Here is an 8836-nt window from a genome sequence, read left to right as displayed (position 1 = left end):
TCTTTCTGAGTTTCCCTGGAGTTTCCCTGGAGTTAACTGTGTTAAGTGTAGGGGAGAGGTGGTTTTGCCACAGGACATCTAGTCTCCTGAGCTAGAGCATAGGCAAACTCAGTGGTTGGTGAACTCCAGTTGTACTAGTGTCTTCCTGATTCCCCTGGCTGCTCTGAGGCACTCCTGGGGTCCTGGTGTTGGCATTTGCAGGCTCCCCCTCCCCCCCAACTCCAGGGACTCAGGATCTCCTCTCAGTTTGCTGAGGTCAGGCTGTCTCTACAGCTCTGGTCTGCATTGGTCCCCTTCAGCCACAGCAAGAGGAATGCCACTTTATGATTTTCCTAACCTCATGGGCTAGGTGACTGTTTACCCCTTCGGCTGATCCCTCTGTTCTAGGATTTTTCCTGGGGAAATATTCTGTTTTTTCAAGGTCAACAAGGGGAAGGGGACAGCATTTACTGATCACTCTGCCATCTTCACTCCCAGAAGTTCAAGTTGGTGACTTACTGACATTTAATCTGTGGGATGATAGTTTCAGGAGTGGCTGCTGCAGTTACCTGGGATTCTGAGGTTCTCTCACTCTCACTTCCACTGGAAACCCATCCTGGGCTGATATGTTTGAGAATCTGCAATGTTGCTGCTGCTTCAGAATGCCCAGGGCTTCCTGCTTGGCTTTGCTATTGCAGGGTCTGTGCTGGTACTGCCTGTGTGCTGTGCACTCCTCCATCCTCATGCAACAGATCTTTCTCATCAACCTTCCAGGCTGTCCCGGGTTGGAAATTTTCCACACCCTGTCTTCTACTGTATTCTTCCATTCTAAAATTTGTTCTGATTCTCTTTTTAGAAGTATCTGAAGGAGTTTGTCTTAGAGCTTAGGTGAATACTTGCTCTTATTCTGCCATCTTGGCTCCACTGCTCCCAAAAGTTTTTTCAAGGATCAACAAATTGTTACTTTATTATTGTAATTAAAAATCGGTGCCCTTTGCTGCTAATTTTTTAGAATTGTAGAATTGGAAGAGATATTTTGCAGAGCATCTTGTAGAACCCTTTCATTTTGCAGCTTGAATAAACTGAGGTCCTCAGAGGGTAGGTGATTTTTCCAAGACCACACTGCTGGTTTGAATTAGGTCTGGATCTCAGATCTTCTGACTACCAGTTCTGTTCACTGGTCAAATAAAGTGACAGGTCCCAGTTAAGAAACCTGGAGAATTCTCATACTAGGTCTCAATTTAAGTTTTAAATGAATAATTCAAATATCTCACTAATAATTTAAAGACCTGCACAATACTTTTGTGCTGCAAGTATTTAAGGCAGATGCCAAGAATATTTTTAAAAGTTATAAACTTTACATATTGAAAGAGGACTTTCCTTTGAAACCATGTTAAATATAATTTGGTAAATGTGGTTCTTGTGGCTGGTTCAAAATTTGTTTCAAAATACAAGTAGCAATGGCAGGTCTCCTGTCATTTGAATCTTCTGCAGTTCTTTTGTGTTGGTACTTAGTGCCATTTCTCTACGTGGGGAGAAAGGATCTAGGATGCAAATGTGATCTGGCATTATAACAGAATCTTTGGATAGTCTACCATGCAGGAAAGAGGTTTAGACAGAATCATTTCAAAGTATTTGGTAATCAAGTTTCAAACTGTTTTCTCTTTTTGTAAATCATTCTTTGGCAAAAAGATTTAAAACAAAGTGTGGCCTGAAACTTCGTTGACTGTCTTTTTTTGCAAAATAAATAAGTTTTGTAAAAGGAATCTACAGTTTTATACTGACTGTAAATCATTCGTACACATCATAAATAAACTTCAGTTGATCTACTCCCAAATCTTTAAGTTGTCATTCAATCTCTTCATCAGAGACTGTAGATGCTTTTGATGTAGATGCAGATGGTAAACCTTGGGCAGCTGATGGTGCTTTGGCCCTCTTTCCAGAGACTTCAATTCCAATTCCATCAAGTACCTGGTTCACAATATTCTGGCTTTCTTCTTCATCATCAGATCCATCAAAAATGTCATCCAGTGCATCACTGATCATTTCTTCAGTCATTTCCATTTTCATGTTTTCCTACTGGAAAGTCTACCTTGTTTGTAATGTCTTTTGTGGATCCATCTTCTTGTTAATTGCCTGCATTGTTTTTGCAGTAGTTGACATTACTGTAGCCATCTTCATCTGGGAGTCCATTACTTTAGCTGTAAGTTCAAAAGCCACTTCTATGTAGACATAGAAGTGACTTTTGAACTTACAGCAAAGGTTCTAGTTTTCTGTTTCCTCAGTTGCACAAGTTGTTTCGGTAAAACCCTGCAGACTTCTTTGTTACCAATCTTGGCCATTTTCTTAATTTCTAATTTCAGCTGTTTTTCTAATGCTGCTTGATCTCTCACTGTAGCCTCTGGGTGCCTCATAACTCTTCATTCTTTATTACATCTGATTTCATTGGAGAAGCTATAAAAGTGAATAAGTATATTTGTTTAATCTTCAAAAAACCAAAACAAAATAAACAAACACAACTACCACACAAGTCTGAATTTATGCCATTCTTTAAAATATAAGTAAAAAACTCAGAAGGCTTTACCATAGGTGGAGCACGAATAGTCCCTATGAACATTTGGGAGGGAGATATCTAAATTTGCACATCTCATGTTCCTTTGGAGCTACTGAAATTCTGGTTTGCTCATAGAGCACAGCACCTACCAAAGAATGGCATAAATTCAGAGCTTAGAGTGTTCTTGCATTGCCTCTTCTGACCACCAGGAAAGTGCCTACTTTGTGTGAATTTTTCATAAAACAGTCTTTTAGGCAACCAGACATTTGGCGTTCAAACAACATGACCAGCCCATTGGAGTTGCCCATTGCAGTTCTTGAATTACCAGTTTTATACAATTATATTCTAGCCATACAGGATTAGGGCTGCTTTTCCAAACTCTATCTATAATCTCCTGCCTCTGAGCATCTGTTCGCCACCTGTCCCCCAAGTCTGGCATGCCCTTCCTCTTTATCTCAAGCTTGTCAAAAGCCTTTTCCCCCTCAAGGTTCAGTTTGGTATCATCTCTTCCCTGATCTTCCTAGCTATAAGTTCTCTTCTGACTAAATTTTTCTTCACTTTTTTTGTATGTCAGCCTTGTTCTCATCATAACCTACCCAGCATTATGGATATTTGTGTTTGTTACAACTTGTAAGCTCCATGAGGGCAGGAATTATATCTGTTTTTGTAGTCGATAATTAATAAGCCTATATCAACAGTCTATGTGTCAGGTTCTGTCCTTGATGTTGGAGATACTCATAATAAAAATGAGATATCCCTGTACTCAAGGAGCTCATATTTCAATGGATTCATGGATGAGTTATATGAACACATATAGATACTTCCCAGAGTAAATTCTTGGTGAGGGCATATAAGCCAAAGGGAATTTCACTTCAAGAACTCCTTTAATGCAGGTTTACTTAACCTGTTTTGTGTCACATACCTCACTGGCAGTCTGATGATGTCTAAGGACACTTTCTCAGAATGATGTCTTTATACCAAATGACACAGGAAATAAATTATTTTGAAAAAGTTCTCAAAATAGGAAAAAAAAATCAAGTTTATGGATCACAGGTTAAGAGCCATTGCTTTAGGATCATCCATCAAAATTAGACCTGGTCCACATGAGCCTAGCACTTGTGTGTCTTTAGTATGATTCCTATTACTATTTTCAAATACATTCTCTTTCTCCAAACAGGAAAGCCCAAATCATCTGTTCATCACCTGGCAACACAAAATTCTCCCAATATATTTTCTAAGATCACAATTGCTCCTTCTACTTTTTTATTTAATTGAATGTAATGGTAAGGGAATGTGAAGATCTCTGTCCCTTAATAGGTCCATGTGATCTGCTTTGAGCTTTGGCTCAGCCCATAGCTTGAGTTACATGTAGTCAATGGTGGGAGCAGTTTGCTGAATGGGTGGAGCAAGAAGGGTGCAGCAGGAAGAGAGAGTGAGGTGAAGCTGATACAGAGAGAGCAGGCAGAGCAGAGTAGCTAGTAAGAGTGAGAGAGGGAGTGATTTTGTTTAAGGGAGCTTGTTTGTGGGGAGACCTGATGGAGGGAAGGCTTGGCAATGACCATGCTCCCTGCATTGATAATGTATATAGATTTCTTTGTTACTATGATGGAGTTCACTTTCTGGTGTTTGAATAAATGTCTTGGTTTCATCTTTGAGGAAGAAAGTTTATATTTTGCAAATTTACCCTGGAAATGCACATGCATATCTGTAGTGGCTGCTATGGGTATTGTATTGGCATTACATTGAAGCACAATAGATTTTGCTCCAGTTTCTTTAACTGCATGAATCCATTGTGTTTTGACTGGGCTTCTTATAAACAACATATTGTTGTATTATGCTTTTTAATCTATTCTGCTGTCCTCAGTTTTATGTACGAGTTCGTTTATATTTATGAATGTTAATTGTGTGTAATTACCTCCATCCTATTCTTTTATTCTTTTCCCTCTATGTCCCCTCATCCTTTCTTTATAAATAAGAACAGGATGGTGAAAACAGTGTATGCTCAGCATTGGTGCTCCCTGAGTTATGCTTCTACCCAGTCTGCCATTTTCTCTAGCAGAATGTTTCAGAGAAACTGCCAATGTGCATTAGGAGAGGACACAGACCAACATGAACTCATGCCCTAATGGAATCATACATCCAGTTTTTAAGAATGACATAGTACATAATTGAAATGATTATAGGAGGGTTTTGTGGTAAGAGAAGTTTATATGGAGTTAAAAGACATGCATTCAAATCCTCCTCTGCCACTTCCTGGTTGCACATATTTGTGTAAATCACTGAACTACTCAGGGCTGGGGTTTTTGCGTTTGAAAGATGAAGTGAATAATGCTTATACTACTGACCTCACAAGACTTTCATGAGAATTAATGAAAACAATGTCTGTAAAGAACTTGGGAAACCATAAAGTGCTAAAAGGATAGATCTAGATCATAGATCTAGAGCTAGATGAGAAATTGGAAGTCAACTGAGGCCAACTTGGTAGATGAGAAACTGAAGCCCAAATTAGGGCAAGTGACTTGATGGAGGTCACATAGGGAGTCATCAGCAGAGCTTGCATTTGAAACCAGATCTCTGACACTGAGTCTAGGGCCCTTTCTAGGATACCAAACCACCTTACTATGTGCATTGGTGGCCTCACAGGAAACTTGTGCTGGTCAAAGGGGATGGTGCACCTCAATTACATTTTATGTTATACTTAAGTCTGTGCATGAATTTAAAAGCTATGTAAAGGTCTCATAATAATATCCTTATTACCTCCAAACTGAACCTCAGGATAGAAATTGGAATGAAGTAGAATTCCATCTTTTCCAGATTGCTGTGCCAGTTTTGGGGGTTTGATGCATCCAGTGAAATTTTATTCCCAAATGGGAGTACTGGAAGACCTCACCACCCAAATGGAAAATTTCTGGCTCCATGATAGTGCTAAAAGCTGTTCATGAACATATGTCTCCCTCAGAATAATGATCAGAAGGTTAATGCCAAGTGAGCTCCCTCCAGAATCAAGGTCACTCTCTCTTGTCTTTGGACCATGCATTTTCCATCTCTGTGAAATCAATGAGCAGAAATTAGATAACAATCCTGATGAATTAGATACATGGATAAGTTTTTTTAAAATTTAAACCTGCTCAGAAGTTCATACCAAGTTCAAAAGAGTCCATGGAAGATGACCAGGGTTCATGTCTTCTATAAACAAAGAAAGAAGTTCATCTCAATTTGGGTGAGTCCATAGTTCAAACAGGATCCTAGTTCTGCCAGACAGTTATTGGGTTTATGCAAATACCTTCATATTTCTGTGCTCAGATTTCTTAATTTTTAAACTTTGTAGGGAAGATTTGATTGGTCAAGGCAGGGGAGGGTGGAGGGGAGGAATCACAAGGTCACAAGGGTTCAGTGTTTGAGAACTAGGTCTTCTAGTCCAACATTCTCAGGAGTCAAAGAGGGAAACAGATCTAGGGACCAAGGTCAGAATGGTAACAGGATGTATCAGCAAGGACCTCATCATGCACAGGAGGGCCTGCTGTATAGGGTGTTAGGGGTCAACATTCACTTTAATCAAGCACATATATTATTCACTTAATTCAGGGGAAAAAGTCAGCACACTGAATTTCAGAGGAAATATGAACAGAAAAATAAAATCAACCAAAAGACAGGGCTTCCAACTGTCTGACCATAAGCAATACATACTTAGCTACCAGATTTATCAGTAAGTACCCCAACATACACAGGGTGGGGGGCTGCTATCACAGGTTCTTAGATTGGCATTTATAAAAGGAAAGGCAGCTTTTGAAGGGTGATCTATCACTTTAATCACATTCAACACACAGGAACCAACAGACAGGCTTTCAATTGTCTGACCATTACATACATACTTACATAGTTACCAGAAAGGGAAGCACTAACATCTGAATTTTCAAAGTTGGGATGCTGCTTAGTGGTTTCCCAGAGTCTCATCTGGCATATAACCTTCCAAAACTAAGCCCCAAAGCAAAACCTCCCTTCAGAGTACATATATTTTTTTCAGAGCCAGAGGACACGAGACCCATTGTGACCCAGTGCCTCATTAGCAATCAGCGCAATGTTTGGGCCTTCATAGGAAACAAGCCTCCTTCAATCAAGGCTTCCTCAATAGCCCCACCTGTGGCCTATGGGTGGGGAAGATTTTTAACTCCATTACACCAGAGAGAAGCACCAACATCTGGGTTTTCAAAGTGTGTGTGTGGTGGGGAGTGCTCCTTAGCCACTGCCCAGAGTCTCACCTGGCCAAATAAACACCTCCAATGAGTAAGCTCCAAAGTAAAACCTCACCTCAGAGTACAATTTTCGGAGCTGGAGGGCAGGACCCCTTTGACCCCGTGCCTCAATAGAAATTAACAAAAGCTACTTCAGACCTATTAATGGGAGGGAAAGATCAAATTACCCTTCCACAGGGGAAAGATCCAGGATGGTATTTCTGCTATGATTCTCAAGTCACTCAATCACCATTTGGATCACTTTCCACATCTCTAAAATAGGGATAATAATAGCATCAGTTTGTTGTGAGGATTAAATGAGATAACACTTATAAAGCTTTTAGCACAGTGCCTAGGACATAGACAATTGTATTGCTGATGTATTTTTGCATAATGAGTTAATGTATTTTTGCTTAAGGGAAGATCTTTCCCATTCATTATGACCTGCTTAAGTCACATGGAGTCTGTGATGAGAGGAGTTTACTGAATGGGTGGAACAGGAAGGGTGGAGCAGGAAGAGGTGGAGCTAGAGCAGATCTGAGAGGAAATTGGTCAGAGTTTAGTCAGATATAGGAAGGATGCAGGCAAGCAGTCAGCTGGCTGGTATGAGTGAAAGAGCTTGTTTGTGGTTTTGTTTAATGTTTGTGGGAAGCCTAGCAGGGAGACGACTTGGGGATGATGTTGTCCTCTGCATTATTATTATGTATAGATTTTTGATACTATGATGGATTTGGCTTTCTGGTGCCTGAATAAATGTTTTGGTTCTGTCTTCCATGTGGAGCCATCAGTTGTATTTTGCAATTCAGAATTGTGCCGGGATATTCATGGCTGCCATAGGTGCTATGAATATCGCATTGGCACTGCAACAGTGTCTTATAAATGTTGTTGTTGTTACTATTATTACATACATCAAGGGTTCTATTATTTTGTCAATGAAGGAACTCCCTCTAACAATGAAAAAGGTAAGCCATTCATACCTTTGCAGGGTAGGCAGTTCTTGTGTAAGTACTCCTAAAAATTCTTCACAGAGACAGGATGCAGGGGTGGAATAGTAAATATTTAACAGCTAATATTTAATAGTAAATATTTAACAGCTTCCCAGAAAAAAATATACTTATCACATTTTTTAGTTGAATTTGCACTGTCAACATTTTCTTCATCCCTTTTTTAAGTCTAGAAAGAAAATGATAAATCAAGTCCTGATTTGTGGTGTTTGTCTAATATCCAAGGTGTAAATGGTCACATTTAGAATTTAACAACTAGTCTTCTTGAGATGGCCTGAAATGACTCTAGCACACATAATGAATGGGCAAGAATCTTACTTCTTTGTCTTATTTCTGAAACTCTCAGAATCTTATTTGTTCCAATAGAGTAAGAAGCTTTGGTGGAATAGTACCTTTAGACAAACATTGCAGGCAATGGACTTTCTGTGAATAGAAGAGAGGGTGACAAGTGAATGGTGACTAGCTGAGACCCTACCCAGGTCCGTACAGTTCTTCTGGAAGTCCTCTCCATGTGCTGACTATTGACTCCGTATTGGGCTGTCTTTGAAACTTTAAAGATCTGTGGGCAAGTCAAACATGGGTTAAGGCATACATTCTGATGTGATGCTCAGAGTCTTGTACCTGACATGAAAGCATAGGTCAGTATGAACAGAGAAATGTGTTCCATATCAAACAAAGGGGGAAGACTAGAAAGAACAAAAGTATTCATGGCCATAGTCTCAATTTGAGATCTGTGGTTGTTCTCCAAACTAGAACGGGGCAGGTAATCCATGGAGATCTGTGAGACAGATGGGTTCAGGCTCTGCTTGAGGTGTCATTAGTAGATGAGGGCATATACCAAGGATGGCCAGTGGGTGAGTATCATCAAGGATTTGTACTAGAAAAGGCATCAACCTGAAAGATCTAGGTAAGAAAGACCAAAACTCAGAAGACATTCAAGGATATAATGATGTTAGGGACACCAAATGTCCAAACAAGAAGTAAAAGAAAGGGATAGTGGGGAGGGCCCCTTGGATAAATGGACTGCTATTCAAAGAGGACAGAAAGAAGGCAGGGCATATGAGTAC

General features: G+C 39.9%; 1 pseudogene; it reads right to left on the bottom strand.

The window, feature by feature from the left end:
• Positions 1-1770: 1770 nt before the first annotated feature.
• On the bottom strand, positions 1771-2425 carry LOC140516057 (charged multivesicular body protein 2b pseudogene; annotated as a pseudogene).
• Between the last annotated feature and the right edge of the window lie 6411 nt (positions 2426-8836).

Source organism: Notamacropus eugenii, chromosome 1 (genome assembly GCF_028372415.1).
Source record: "Notamacropus eugenii isolate mMacEug1 chromosome 1, mMacEug1.pri_v2, whole genome shotgun sequence".
NCBI lineage: Eukaryota > Metazoa > Chordata > Mammalia > Diprotodontia > Macropodidae > Notamacropus > Notamacropus eugenii.
Note: the sequence above shows the minus strand (reverse complement) of the source record. Positions and strands in the feature narration are given on the sequence as shown.